Below are 16,538 nucleotides of genomic sequence, written 5' to 3'. Positions count from 1 at the left end.
TAACACTTTTTATTTTGTCCAATGTTTTCTTCATTATGCCACTTGTTGGATTCTGATAGGTCAAAATCCAAATATGAAATTGAATGAAAATGATTATTCTGAAGTGAACGGATTCGTATATTTGTAGATGTAAGTAGGATAGTAAATGACTGTTGAATCAGATTTGAAGAATGTACAGTGTAACTTATTAATGTGAAATCTAAATATTTCTCGGGTATTACCTACCCGTTAAAATATTTTCACGATTAACAGTTTGTACAAAAGAATTTTTAGTTACAATCTTTATGAAAATATACTTACATATATATTTTCTTCAGACGTAATCATGGATTTAATGAGTCAATAAGATATTAAACTCATTTGATTTATCGTTAGTAATAGATTACATGATCTCTAAAACATTAGAGATTACATAATCATCATGTCGAACGAAGATTAATGAGGTAGAACGATACGTAGATCGAAGATAATCGATGTAGAACGATATGTAGAACGGAGATCATACTTGAAGTTTAGATGGTGATATTGAGGTGTGTGATGTTGAGGCTTGTGTTATTGATGATACTGGTGCCGATGCTGGTGGTACTATTGGTGTCGGTGATGCTGCTGGTGCTTGTAAACTTTGCACCATATTCTCCAAAGCTACGACTCGAGCGCGAAGTTCGTTGACTTCTTCTATTATTCCGGGATGATTGTCGGTCGAAACGAGTGGATGAATAAGGTTTAGAATTTTAGATAGAAGATAATCGTGACGAGTTATCCTGGAGATGAGGCTAAATGGTGTTTCGGACAGGTTCGCCGGTAAGTGCTTCAGGTTCTTCACCCAGAGGTGAATACGGTTGGTGGAAAGGATCGCCTTCTTTGTGTCTCCATTGATTAAGTCGACTACGAACCCATCAGATGAATTGGGGACGGCTGATTGGTTGATTTATTCTGGTGATGCTGCTTCTGGAGTGGGACTCCATATCGGAATCCGAGAGGCTTGAACTAATTGTGAGTTCCATTTTGCTCGGTTGGATAAAGAGTTTTTGGTATGAAATGAATTTCGGATATCGAATGATATTCTAATTACATAGAATATCTATGCATAGTACAGAAGATCTAGTAGATGACGGAGAGAATTAAGGAAACGTGTCAGATAAAGTCTACAGTAACAGATACGCTAAGATATGAATTTATCTGTACACTATCTATCAAATAAGTGCAGGAAGTCGTGTCTAGACTTAGGAATGATAAGCAAGTAATTTTCCACTAAGAACGACAAACAATACTTATAATATGCAGCTAAGGTCGAAGTCCAGACTCGCTAATGCATCCTAACAACTATCAGTTAGACACACTAATGCAAGACCTGGTTCGCTAAGACCAACGCTCTGATACCACATGTCACAACCCGTCCTTATCCTCCTGGATGAAATCATCAACATCTGGTCCCATTATGTTGATCGACTCCAAGTAATGTCCTTAAAATGAGCAAATGCACAGTGGAAGACTTAATTTGTACCTGAGAATAAACATGCTTAAAAGTGTCAACCAAAAGGTTGGTGAGTTCATAGGTTTATCATAACAATCATTTCAATATGTTAATAGACCACAAGATTTCATAATCATAAACATAATACACTCGCAAGTGTATGTAAAGCATTCTAAGTAGTGGGCACCCGGTAACTAGCCTTAACAAGAGTGTGTACCCCTGAGTTATAATAATATGTGCACCGAATCAAGTGTGTTCCGTTAACCTCGAAGTACTAAACACCCGTTCTTCTAGTTTAGTAGTGACTAGAACAACATCTGGGTGGGGGTGTAAAACCCGATAGATCTATCTTTAGGATTCGCGCCTACCAGTTCATAAACCAATAGTTAAAGTTACCAAGCTAGGGGATTTTTGATTCAAACCCATATAGAATTAGTTTTAGTACTTGTGCCTATTTCGTAAAACATTTATAAAATATCGCATGTATTCTCAGCCCAAAAAGGTAAAGAGTAAAAGGGATCAAATGAAACTCACCTAATGTATTTTGTAGTAAAAATACATATGACTATATTGAACAACTGAATAATGCAGGGTTGGCCTCGGATTCACGAACCTATATCATTTATATATATTAAAACACATATAGTTGTAATCGAACGAATTTATATATCATTAGTGATATACTCGTTATCTTAATAGATTATATGTTTTGCTAATAATTTAATTAAGGTATTTATTTTATATGCATTTAAATAACCAATTAATATTTATTATAAAAATATTAATATAGTTTTTATTAAATAATATAATAATATTAATGTTAAACTAGTAATAATAATGATAATGAAAATAATAATAATAATAATGATAATTCTAATAATAATAATAATAGTTTTTATGATAATATAAAGATAATTTTAGTAAAAATAATAATTTTAATAATAATCGAAAATTTTAAAATGATAATAATTATAAGTTAACAATAATAATAAATAAGTAACTACCTTAACGAAGTAATTCTTAAAAGAATGCTCAAGTTCGGATTTGAACCCGCGACGTCCCGCTAACCCGATAACATCCAACCCATTCCTTTGTACTTCCATTTCTATCTTATACCGAATTAGAATTTATGTAACCCATAATAAATCGTTTCGTCTTCTCCTTCGTCAACAACAACATTACAACCTTCATCATCACTTCATAATTTCATTAACCTTAATCATAATTGTCCTCTAATCATGAACATAATCATCATCTAAAACTAAACATTTTCTTAACCTATTCTAACATCATTATGTATCATCAATATTACCCCATCTTCCTTAATGTCATAATTAAACCATCATCATAATCATTATTACTTTCCATCTTAAATCATCATCATCTAAATCTTAACAATCTAATCTCATCATCAACTTCCATCATTCCTCACTATCCTAATCGTCATTAGGATCACATACCCGTATCATCTTCATGTATATTTATAACATCTATCACTATCGTGTATGATCATATATCATCAAACTAACTTACCATCATCAATAAATGGAATTCATTTTGTTAACAATTTTTAGGTATCCCGTTTTCACTCCCTCCTGGTACCCATATCTCTCGGCCCGAAATAAAAAAATAAATTGCAGCCCAATCTGTGTTGAGGTCTCGGCCCACAACAATAATATGTCCACTAATCCACATGAAACTGGCCCGTCACAGAAATTAAGGGCCTGCGGCCTGAATTCAAAGAATTAAGTCTAGTTTTAAATTGTTTGCATAATAAAGCCATAGATTGGCACGTGAAAAGGGACCAGCTTTTGTCTACCAATATCGATATCCAACAATATATAATTGATATTGTAATTGCTTTTAAACGTGATTGGCTTATTATAAAGCAAAGTTCAGTTCACTTTATGACATGTTCAATGTATAAAATAAAGTTGGTTACTTGCAAGTGGAATTTTCTTTTTTTTTTATTAGAATCCAAGAAAAATTTTCGCCTCAATCCTAACCACTTTTCATTCTCCTTTTTAACCCATCATCATCTATATGATCATAATCATATTTGTGCTCCATATCGGGACCTCCTTTAAATGAAATACATCGTTTATACTTTTACTCGAACTCTCAAAGTGTTGTGGTGTTCCCGGTGGTCTCTTGTGTTATTAACAAGGAATCATAAAGAAAACAAAAACAGTGGGTTTCGATGGAGAGGTGGTGGTGGGATTCATGAGTCTGATTGTAAAGTAAAACGAGAGAAAGAGAGAAGATATTGAGGAAAGGTGGCGGTGAAGGTGGGTTTTAGATGGTGTAGTTTGTGATGGTTTAGAGGGTGGTATTTTGGGTCGGTCACGAATAAGAAAAAGAAAGTGAAGAGGTAGCGGTTTCAAGATCATGATGGTGGTTTATAGCGACTATTTGATCAGGAAAAAAAAGAGTGAAATTGTCATGGTGTATTCACGTTGGGATGGTTTTTGGTGGTTAAACATGGTGGCTGTGGTGTTGGTTAAACAACGATAGCAGCGGGTGTTGATATGGTGTGGGTAGTTCACGAAGAGAGAGATGGAGAGAAGTAGCAGTTCGCATGTTTTGGTGGTGTTCGAACGTGGTTTGTGGAAATGAGGGTTTTCATTATGTAGAAACGATAATATCTAAGTAGAAATGAAGTGATTCAATTAGAGATTATGATGGTAGTTACGGTGGTGGTCGTTTCTCATAGAGGTGTTGGAGTGGTGATTTAGGGTGGTAGTTGGCGGCATAGGTGACCGGTTGTAGGATAGCAGAAAAATTGGTTACTTAGGATTCGGTTGTGATGTTTTATGAAAGGAGGATACATATCATCCTAATATATATACACTAATAATAATTATAGTTATAAATTAAGAATAGGATATGTAAAAGCAAACATTCAATTAATCGTTGGGATGAGCTGTAATCCATGTACATGTATCATCATATAAGTGTAAATGTGTAAGACAAACACAGTATCCCTTTATATATTATAATTACATTTTTTAATTTCAACGTGTTCTAATTAATCTATTTGTATGTCGACAATTTATTCGCAGTGTGCTATCTTGCCCCGTTGATAAATAGTTGCGGATAAAAGTATACTAAAAAAAAAAATCTCAATTTTAAATTAATTTCATGTATTTATTTTAGTCATAAAATATGCGAAACATGATCGAGTAGGCTCATCTATTATTTATTTTATTACTCTCACAAGCTCGCAACTTTTATAATATCAATCGAAATAATGGATGTGTGTTATTATCGTTTACTAAATAAATTCGAAACAATATATGTATATTCGATATACTTTACATATATATACATATACATATTTATATATTTACATAGAAGATTTACTTTAATAATAAATTTTATTATATCATCCATTTACAAAGTTAATTCTAATAACTAAAGAATATAATATTTCAAATTATATTTCGAATTAATATATATATATATATATATATATATATATATATATATATATATATATATATATATATATATATTTAAACATATATGTATCAATTTACAAATAGTGGTTCGTGAATCGTCAGGAATGGTCGAAGGTCAAATCAATATATGAAACACTTCAAAATTTTTGAGACTCAACCTAACAGATTTCTCTTATCGTGTCAAGAATATTAAATCGTATCGAGAGTTTCGTTTAAAATTAGTCGAAATTTTCCGGGTCGTGACACGTACATTATTACATATTTGTAATATGAATTAACCGAGTAGTTAAGATTCACACACAATAGCTTAGCATGGAAAGATTTATTTTTATTTCAAAATATATATATATATATATATATATATATATATATATATATATATATATATATATATATATATATATATATATATATATATATATATATAAAATATACATATAATTTCTTCAGAGGGAATGAGTTAACTCTTCATAACTCGTTGATGCAATATACGCGTTATTGATTCGTAGTGATGTCCACAGTGATTCTTGAACTGACGGAGTTTGTGATGTTATAGGTGTTGTTGATTCTTATGTTGACTGTACTGACGATGCTAATGACGCTGACGATACTGTTGATGCTGTTGGTAAAACAAGTTTAGCTTATTAATCACACACCATTTTTGTCAGGGTTTCTACTCTTCCTTCTATCATTTTGGTTTGCTTAACTGATTTATGGTTAGGGCTAGATTAGATAATCTCTAAAACTTTAGAGATTACATAATCGCCGCGGAATGTTTCTCCAATGAAGTTATGAATTAATACTTCGCCAGTTATTGTTGTTGGTACTCCTTGGTATCCATGGTGCGTATGCCGTTGATGCTCGTGGGACAGATTGTGAAGTTGAGGTTTACGACGTGGTTGTGGTTGGAGGTGGTAATGGTACTGTTGGCGTTGATGATGGTGGTACTGGTTATGCTGCTGGTGCTGATGCTGGTGTTTGTAATCTCTGCACCATATTCTCCAAAGCCACTACCCGAGCGCGAAGCTCGTTGACTTCTTCTATTACACCGGGGTGGTTGTCGGTTCGGACGAGCGGATAAATAAAATCTAGAATTTGATGTAATATATAATCGTGACGAGAAACTCTGGAAATGAGCGAGAAAATGGTGTTTCGGACAGGTTCGCCAGTAAGTGCTTCAGGTTCTTCGTCAAGAGGGCAATGTGGTGGATGGAAGGGATCACCTTCTTCTTGTCTCCAATGATTAAGGAGGTATCCCCAATTCATCCAGAATAGGTGATGACTGATTGGTTGATCTATTCCGGTCACACTGCTTTCGGAGCTTGAATGGGATTCCATTTCGGAATCTGAGTGACTTGAACTGATGACGAATTCCATTTCGTACGATTAGATAAAGGATTTTTTTTTCGATATGAAATGATTTTGGCTAACGGATGGTATTCTAATTACATAGAATATATATATATATATATATATATATATATATATATATATATATATATATATATATATATATATATATATATATATATATGATCAAAAGATTTCGTAGATTACGGAGGACTTTGCGGGATATGTCAGACAAAGTTTAAAGTTACAGATACGATAAGATATGATTTAGCAGATATGCTAAGATATGATTTTTTGTCTATACACTATTCATGCAATCAATGCAGCAAGATGTGTCTTAGACTAAAAATGATAAGCAGGTAATTTCCCGAGGATGATAAGTAGTTAATTTTCGACACAAAATGATAAGCAAAACTTTTGACATGCAGACACGATCGAAGTCCAGACTCACTAATGCATCCTATCGACTTATCAGTTAGACACACTAATGCAGACCTGGTTCGCTAAGACCACCGCTCTGATACCAACTGAAAGGACCCGTTCATATACATTATAAACGATTCACAATAGTTGATTACATTGCGAGGTATTTGACCTCTATATGATACATTTTACAAACATTGCATTCGTTTTTAAAAGACAATCTTTCTTTACATCGAAAATTGACAGGCATGCATACCATTTCATAATATCCACTATCCAACTATAAATTGATTTAATAATAATCTTTGATGAACTCAATGACTCGAATGCAACGTTCTTCGAAATATGCTATGAAAGACTCCAAGTAATATCTTTAAAATGAGCAAATATACAGCGGAAGATTTCTTTAACACCTGAGAATAAACATGCTTTAAAGTGTCAACCAAAAGGTTGGTGAGTTCATTAGTTTATCATAATCATTTATTTCCATTATTTTAATAGACCACAAGAATTTCATTTCAGTTCTCATAAATATACGTCCCATGCATAGAGACAAAAATAATCATTCATATGGTAAACACCTGGTAACCGACATTAACTAGATACATATAAGAATATCCCCTATCATTCCGGGATCCTCCTTCGGACATGATATAAATTTCGAAGTACTAAAGCATCTGGTACTTTGGATGGGGTTTGTTAGGCCCAATAGATCTATCTTTAGGATTCGCGTCAATTAGGGTGTCTGTTCCCTAATTCTTAGATTACCAGACTTTAATAAAAAGGGGCATATTCGATTTCGATAATTCAACCATAGAATGTAGTTTTAATTACTTGTGTCTATTTCGTAAAACATTTATAAAAGTTACGCATGTATTCTCAGCCCAAAAATATAAAGGGTAAAAAGGCAAATGAAACTCACACATATAAATATTGTAAAACAGTTAATAAAACATTTGCATGTATTCTCAGCCCAAAAATGTAATGAGTAAAAAGGGAGCAAATGAAACTTACGCATATAATTATTGTAAAACAGTTAATAAAACATTTGCATGTATTTTCAGCCCCAAAAATGTAAAGAGCAAAAGGGGAGCAAATGAAACTCACCATACTGTATTTCGTAGTAAAAATACATATAACGTCAATGAGCAAGTGCAATGTTGGCCTCGGATTCACGAACCTAAATTAATTATATATATTTATGTGTTGGTCAATATTTGTCTAACAAATTAGGTCAAGTCATAGTGTACCACAATCCTAATGCTCGAGACTAGTATGCAAAAGTCAACAAAAGTAAATTTGACTCAAAATAATTTCTAAAAATCTATACATGATTAATATATAGTTTAAATATCGTCATTTTATATTTTTAAAAGATTTATTAGAGTAACTAATATAATTTATTTATTAATAAATAAAATTTTTATATTAAATTTATATAATAAAATATACTTTTATATATATTAAGTAATAAAATTTATAGGGTTCATTTAATATCATAAAGATAATATGATAGGTATTATTAAAGTAAGTTATTACACGTAGTAAAATATGTTTGTATTACATATTTATTTGATTAAATAATATCTATAATGATAGTAAGTAAAAGTTATATTATTTTGTAATAATAATTATTATTATAAAAATATCAATATTTATAATTACTAAGATGACATTATGATAAAACGATAATTCTAATTATGATAACTTTAATATTTATGATAATTTTTAATATTATCTTTAAAATAATAATTCTATTTAAAATAATAATAATAATGATATTTTATAGTAACAATGACATTTCTATTAAAATAACAATTTTTGTTAAAATGATAGTTTTAATACTAATGATACTTTTAATAATAATAGTAATGATAAAAATAATAAGAACGATAATTTTATCTAAATCAATATCTTATAATATTTTAATTTCATCATGATACTCTTACTCATTATTTCCTAATCATTTCGTTTAATAGCTTTTAATCGTATTTTATATCGTGTTCATAATAATGATAATAATAGTAATCAAAATAATTAGGTGTTACTAATATTAGTTTTAATTACAATAATACTAATAATGATAATTACTATGACATTATTAACGATAATGATAATATAATAATAATAATAACAATAACTATTTTTAAATAATGATATATATATTAATAATGATAATAATAATAATGATAATAATAATAATAATAATAATAATTAGATAATAATAATAATAATAATAATTATAACTTTAATGATAATAACGATAGTAATAATAATAAAAATAATTTTTTTTAATGATAAATCCTTTTATTGATAAAGATAATAATAATAATAATAATAATAATAATAATAATAATAATAATAATAATAATAATAAGATAAAACTAGAACGATGATAATAATGACGATAATAATAATCATTTTTAATAATAATACAAAAAGTCGATGGACTATAACTTCAAATCCGTTCATCGAAATCATTCGATATGTAAATGAAAAGTTCTTAATTTTTCGCTAGCTTTCCAACCACATGCATATCTTATACCTTATCTCAGTCACATATATAACTAATTCAGGATTTAACATAACCTAACTAAAGGCAATATTAAAAGTAAAAACATGCATAATCCTATATACTCGAGCACTAGTCAGGGATACACTATTAGTATGTAAAAGTTAAATTATGAGTACTCACGTATCAATATTGAGATTCAATATTGCAGGAAAGGTACGTAGACACAACGGAGATGATAAACACTAGTTTGAATCACGAGCAATACTCCCGAACCATACCCATAACCTTCATAGCTATAACCCATAATTTCCTTAGCTCTATCCCGCTCGAAAAACAATTTCGAAATCACTCGGACATCACTTCGTCGCAATATTTTATGTATACTAATAATATCTTGAAACAATACGGAGTAAATATATATATGTAAATCGATTGAGAGAGTTTAGAGAAAAATATTTTCAAGTTTCTATGAAATAATGAAACCTATTGAATTCTATTTATAATAGATTTTTGAATTATTAAAGTGAATTATTAAAGTATGAATTATTAAAGTGAATTATTAAAGTATGAATTATTAAAGTGAATTATTAAAGTATGAATTATTAAAGTGAATTATTAAAGTTAAAGTAAAGTAAAAATAAAGTAAAGGTAAAGTTTAAGTATAGTAAAAGTATAAAACTATGTACGTATAATACGCGTATAAATATATATAATATTAATTTAAATCGTTATATATATTTAATATAAATATCATTATCTTTATCATACTGGTTAAGTAATGAGTTGTCAAAAGTGGTTCTAGATATTTATAAAATTTATATATGTTTTAATAATAATGTTCTTTTTAAACTGAAAATATTTTTGTATGTTTGAAACTAAATCAAATAAATATGATAATTTTGTTTTCCAAAACTAAATATATTTAAGAATCATTTTGTTTAAAGGTTAAAATAATGGAAATCGTTATATCATAAAACGTTTTAGAAAAGTAGAATCATATATATTCATAATAGATTTCAAGTTTTTAAATTACAGTCTGTTGGTGAAGCATGCGATAAAGTTCAAAGGTTAATTAAACGTATGAAATTATTTTAATAAAAAATGTCGAGTTACTTAACTTGTCGATATCCAACGTCTAAGTTATTTACACTCCACGTTCGTACTTATAAATCACTTTACCATTTTCCGAATGTTGTCAAAAAGAATAGATTTCTTAAATCACAGTGGACCTCATAACATAGACCCGTAATCATATCACAATGTATCTGATAAATCAATCATTTGATATTATCTTCTAATTCCATCGATAAATATATTGAAACAAATACGTTCATGTAAAGTATTATACGTTTAATACTTTATTAATATTCTCAAGTTATATAATACATATATATACATATTTATTTATATATAACGGTTCGTGAATCGTCGGAATTTGGTCGAGGTTATAATGAATGTATGAACACAATTTAAAATTTTTGAGATTTAACTTAACAAACTTTGCTTATCGTGTCGGAATAATATAAAGATAAAGTTTAAATTTGGTTGAAAATTTCCGGGTTGTCACAAAGTCTTACTTCCCGACGAAGTAAAAATCTGTGAAAGTGAGTTATAGTCCCACTTTTAAAATCTAATATTTTTGGGATGAGAATACATGCAGGTTTTATAAATGATTTACAAAATAGACACAAGTACGTGAAACTACATTCTATGGTTGAATTATCGAAATCGAATATGCCCCTTTTTGTTAAGTCTGGTAATCTAAGAATTAGGGAACAGACACCCTAATTGACGCGAATCCTAAAGATAGATCTATTAGGCCTAACAAACCCCATCCAAAGTACCGGATGCTTTAGTACTTCGAAATTTATATCATATCCGAAGGGTGTCCCGGAATGATGGGGATATTCTTATATATGCATCTTGTTAATGTCGGTTACCAGGTGTTCACCATATGAATGATTTTTATCTCTATGTGTGGGATGTGTATTGAAATATGAAATCTTGTGGTCTATTGTTACGATTTGATATATATAGGTTAAACCTATAACTCACCAACATTTTTGTTGACGTTTAAAGCATGTTTATTCTCAGGTGAATACTAAGAGCTTCCGCTGTTGCATACTAAAATAAGGACAAGATTTGGAGTCCATGTTTGTATAATATTGTGTAAAAACTGCATTCAAGAAACTGATTTCGATGTAACATATTTGTATTGTAAACCATTATGTAATGGTCGTGTGTAAACAGGATATTTTAGATTATCATTATTTGATAATCTACGTAAAGCTTTTTAAACCTTTATTTATGAAATAAAGGTTATGGTTTGTTTTAAAAATGAATGAAGTCTTTGAAAAACGTCTCATATAGAGGTCAAAACCTCGCAACGAAATCAATTAATATGGAACGTTTTTAATCAATAAGAACGGGACATTTCAACTTATAGGCAGTGTACCTAATCGTACAGTAGTGTAGTTTTTAGTAAGTCCGGTTCGTTCCACAGGGAATCTTTTTCACAAAGCTTAACGCTATATTAGTTTAAATTTATAAAAATACAAATATATATATATATATATATATATATATATATATATAAGTAATATTATTATTATAAAGGAGTTTTTACCGTTTAATGACCGGTTTGTCAATTTTAAAAACTTTAGTCGCAGTTAAAACCAAATGTAAAATATTAAAAATAAATAAAAGACTTAATTTAAAGCGTAAAGTAAATAACGATAATGAAATTGCGATAAATAAAAGTGCGATAATTAAAAAGTACGATAATTAAAAGTGCAATTAAATACAATAACAATAAATAAAAGTGCGATAATTAGAAGTGCAATTAAATATAAAATAAAGGAAATTAAATATGAAATAAAAGAATTATGCTTATTTAAACTTCTGTAATCATGATGTTTGATGTGTTGATTTTAGTTTTATGTCCATGGGTTAATTGTCCTTTGTCCTGGATTATTTAATATGTCCGTCTGGTTTTTATCCATAACAGTCCATCAGTCATAAATATAAAGTGCGAGTGTCCTCGTCAAATTATCCTTATACCCGAAGTCAAATATTCTAACTAATTGGGGACTTAAACTGTAACAAGATTTTAATACTTTGTTTAATAATTACACCAGGATGTCGACTGAGTGTAACCCAAGGTTTTAATACTCTGTTATCAATTATGCCAAGTGTCCTTGTACATAATTTCACCCCTGTTTTAATAATTCTAGTGGCTATTAATCCATTCCCGTGTCCGGTTAAATGAACGATTATTCGTACATATAAATACCCTGCCCATCGTGTCCGATTGAGTGTATATGGTTATTTATAGGGACGTCCAATTGTAAATCTTTATATTAAAATTAACAAACTATCATTTAGTTAAACAAATATAAAGCCCATAGTCTAATTTCCACAAGTGTCGTTCTTTTGTCCAAACCCCAATTATGGTACAAAGCCCAATTACCTAATTTTAGTAATTAGCCCAACATCATGATTACTTCGTTTTAAATAAGCATAATAATAACTTAGCTACGAGACATTAATGTAAAAAGGTTGAACATAACTTACAATGATTAAAAATAGCGTAGCGTTACACGGACATAATTTCGACTTACACCCTTACAACATTCGCTAACATACCCTTATTATTAGAATTAAAATTAAAATTAAAATTAAAATTAAAATTAAAATATAAATAAATATTACGTATAGATATATTGAGAGATAGAAAAAGATGATGAAAAATGATCAAACTGCGTTGCCTTTTATAGGGATTTGAGTCCAGGTAATCTCCGCGACTCGCGCCCTTTTTGCTCTTCAAACTCCGCGAGTCGCGGAGTTTGAAATTACAGCTCACCCAGCTTTGGCTCTTTGTTTGCCGATGAATTATAAATATATTATAATATATATATTAATTTTAAGAATTAATTATATATTATATTATATTTATATACATCGTTAACTTGTAATTTTTAGTCCGTTGCGTCGAGTGTTGAGAGTTGACTCTGGTCCCGGTTCTGGATTTTCGAACGTCCTTGCGTACAATTTAATATTTTGTAATTTACGTTTTGAATCTTGTACTCTTGTAATTTCGAGACGTTTCTTATCAATAATTGGAACCACTTTGATTGTATTTTGTACTTTTGAGCTTTTTGGACCTTTGCGTCTTCAATTCGTCGAATCTTTCTTTTGTCTTCACCTTTTATTATTTAAACGAATATCACTTTTAAATAGAACAATTGCAACTAAAAGCTTGTCTTTCTTGAGGAATAATGCTATGAAATATATGTTCGTTTTTAGCATTATCAATGATAATAATATTTATCTTACTAATAAATAATAGAAGATATTGTTAAAGAATTTCTTACCTTGATTAGTGACTTGCTTGCCTAGATAAACCTTGATTATACGGAGCACTTCGTGCTGATAACGTGTTATAATTTAGGAGTTTATAACTACCTTTAGTGGCATGACTCTTAGCTATAAACTATTAATGATTTAAAGAGAGAAGAGGGAATATATCTTTATATATATGTAAATATTGGTACACCTACTGATTACAATCGATCGCATATTTATAGTACAATAATTCACTGTGCAGTTAGGTGGAAAGTAATATATCCGTGAATTTGATCCACCAAATTTTACTTTAACAAATAAATGTGTCTGATTATGACTTATAACATATGGTAAAATTTTGACTTTTTTTCTTTTTGACCCCAACCCAAAATAGAAGATAGGTGTTTATTTTTTATTTTGCCCCATAACTGGTGATTGTTGTTTACTTCAAATAAAAATAGCAGATGGTGGCCTCAACCCAAAACCCCTGGGCCATACATTTTTTATTTTTTATTTTGCCCCATACATTTTATTTTTATTATTATTATTATTATTATTATTATTATTATTATTATTATTATTATTATTATTATTATTATTATTATTATTATTATTATTATTATTATTATTATCTTTTGACGTTGTATATGAACTATCATTTGTTCAGAATTTAACGATGAAATTAGTTTATCATAATAATTGTTGCAAATTTTTTACCCCAGTGATAAATATCTCTAATTCCGCCACTGCTTGTAGGGAACACCATTCTTCTCCTACAGTCAAGCAATAAACAGTGAATAAAGTAAGTACGTGATCAAAAAATGACAAAATTAGATTGGACAAACGAATACAAACCTTACACCTGTCAACGCTCAAAAATTCAACATGTTTTCCACCCAATGGTGTGGTACAGTATTTGTTAATTTTTGTATACCAACTAGTTCAAGTACATCTGTAAGTTTTTCTCCACCCCAAATTGTTGATGTCATCACAACAAATGGCAAACCATCCATATGTTATTGCCAAGATATATGGAATTACAAGTAACAATTGCAAGATATGAATTAACAACTTAAAAAATTGTGGGACTAAAGACAGACCATTTCCTAAGGCAGCACAATCCCACCCAACTCCTTTTACACTTCTGGTTTTGCTCATTGCATTGCAGTTCTTCTATTTCCAGCACACTGCATACGGCAATGTAGTCAGCTATATAGAATAAAACAGTTACTTAAGGATTGTCGGGTCATTTATATAAAACCTCTTTAAGTATATATGAAGGGGAGGGGATAAACGAAGTGTGTATCAGTCACCCGATGAATGTGGAATCTAGCAATATTCGAATAGGTTATTGGACAGTCCAGATATGTTTTAATAAAACGGACAGTCAGATGAGTGAATGTGAGATAAGGATGTTACTTTAGAATTGGGATGAGGTCTTGCACTTTGGTAGCCACGGAGAAAGGTATGGCAGCTTCTTCATTACGTGGGCTTTGTAAAAAGGATATGGGTGCACATTTGGAAGCGAGTGAACTGTTTTCCCTTTTCGGTCAAGAATATTCGAGTATTATTTTTAATTTATAAGATTTGTAGATATCACTTGTAATAAAAAAAAAAAAAAATTTCCTTAAACGAAAACAATGAATACTTACATAAAACCAAAGACATTCCATCAAGGATTAAAGAATCTAAAAAAAGATTATTACTGGTATTTACAAAGTGTTCATCCTTAAACTTGAACTTGAACTAGTGGCGGAATTAGGATCTTTTTCACCGGGGGTAAAAAAAAAATTAAACCGTAGCAATTTTTTTGAACAAAATATGGAGGTTTTGGGGCAAAAAATGAGATTTTTAAACAAATTATGAAGGTTTTTGAGCAAAATTTGAAAGTTTTGGAGCAAAAGTTGGAGAATTTTGGGCAAATTTGAAGGTTTTGGGGCAAAAAAAAAAAAAAAAAAACCACTGGGGGCAATGTTGAAAAACCCAAAATTATTACACTGGAAAAAAAATCCACTGGGGTGGGCGCCCCCTCTGACCCCAAGTAGTTTCGCCAATGACTTGAACCCACAATCTCTTAGAAAGAGAGATTTCATGACTGCGCTAAGTCAATGACCCTTTGTAAAAAAATGTGAAGAGATACAAACATTAACAAAACGCTCAACCAGCCTCATACCCGCCGAAAAAAGTTAAAATAACAAAATAGCCTAGTAGCTATGTAGAAACAAGTCAGCCGTCCGAACAAGTTAAGACAAATAAGCACTCAAACAAACAGAACGAAGCGCTAGAGCAAACCTAAACTACCGCAACCAGCATGAACACACAAAAACAAAAAACAAACCGAAACAAGCCGACAAAGGATACCAAGCTACAAATAAAAATCCAAGCAGAAGATCAAAGTAGCCCGAGCTTATCCGCATCGTTTGAAACTTTATTTCCCCTCGCTTTCGGCCTAAACAACTTGCCTTCGACCGTCGCGAAGCTCACAAATTTACCAAACCGATTATGGAACGAGTAATCATGTGGCGAACCAAAGAATGGCATCGAAAAAGACCCCATCAGCTTTCTTTCAACCAGTGGCATACCAAAAAGCCACCTTAAATATGACACGTTATGATTGACCATCAACTCTTTCCAAACACAAAAAACATCCACTAACACTAGTGTTATATAAATATGTGATTTGAAAATTCATCATCTTCATCAACAACATCTTTCTTTTTCTTCACTAGTTTTAAAGTATTATTCAATTATAACATATAAATTCATGTCGATAATTGTTACATTTAGTTGAATGTAATTAATAAACTGATAATCATCTTAACTATTTTTCCATCTAATGCAAAACATAATATTGTGTGATCACCAACAAATTTAATCATGGCAACATTCAATTTTTTTGGCTGTTTCTATTTGAATTATGAGTTATTAATACATGTATACCTACTACGGAGTAAATAATTATTTGGTTTAT

At 30.2% G+C, this 16,538-nt stretch overlaps 1 pseudogene; it reads right to left on the bottom strand.

The window, feature by feature from the left end:
- The window catches only part of LOC139863559 (sulfite oxidase-like), an 81,855-nt pseudogene extending 67,095 nt beyond the window's left edge, over positions 1-14,760 (bottom strand).
- Positions 14,761-16,538: the final 1,778 nt, after the last annotated feature.

The sequence above is a fragment of the Rutidosis leptorrhynchoides genome, chromosome 8 (genome assembly GCF_046630445.1).
Source record: "Rutidosis leptorrhynchoides isolate AG116_Rl617_1_P2 chromosome 8, CSIRO_AGI_Rlap_v1, whole genome shotgun sequence".
Classification (NCBI taxonomy): domain Eukaryota; kingdom Viridiplantae; phylum Streptophyta; class Magnoliopsida; order Asterales; family Asteraceae; genus Rutidosis; species Rutidosis leptorrhynchoides.
The sequence above is the reverse complement of the archived record's forward strand: the minus strand, read 5'-3'. Positions and strand labels throughout refer to the sequence as shown.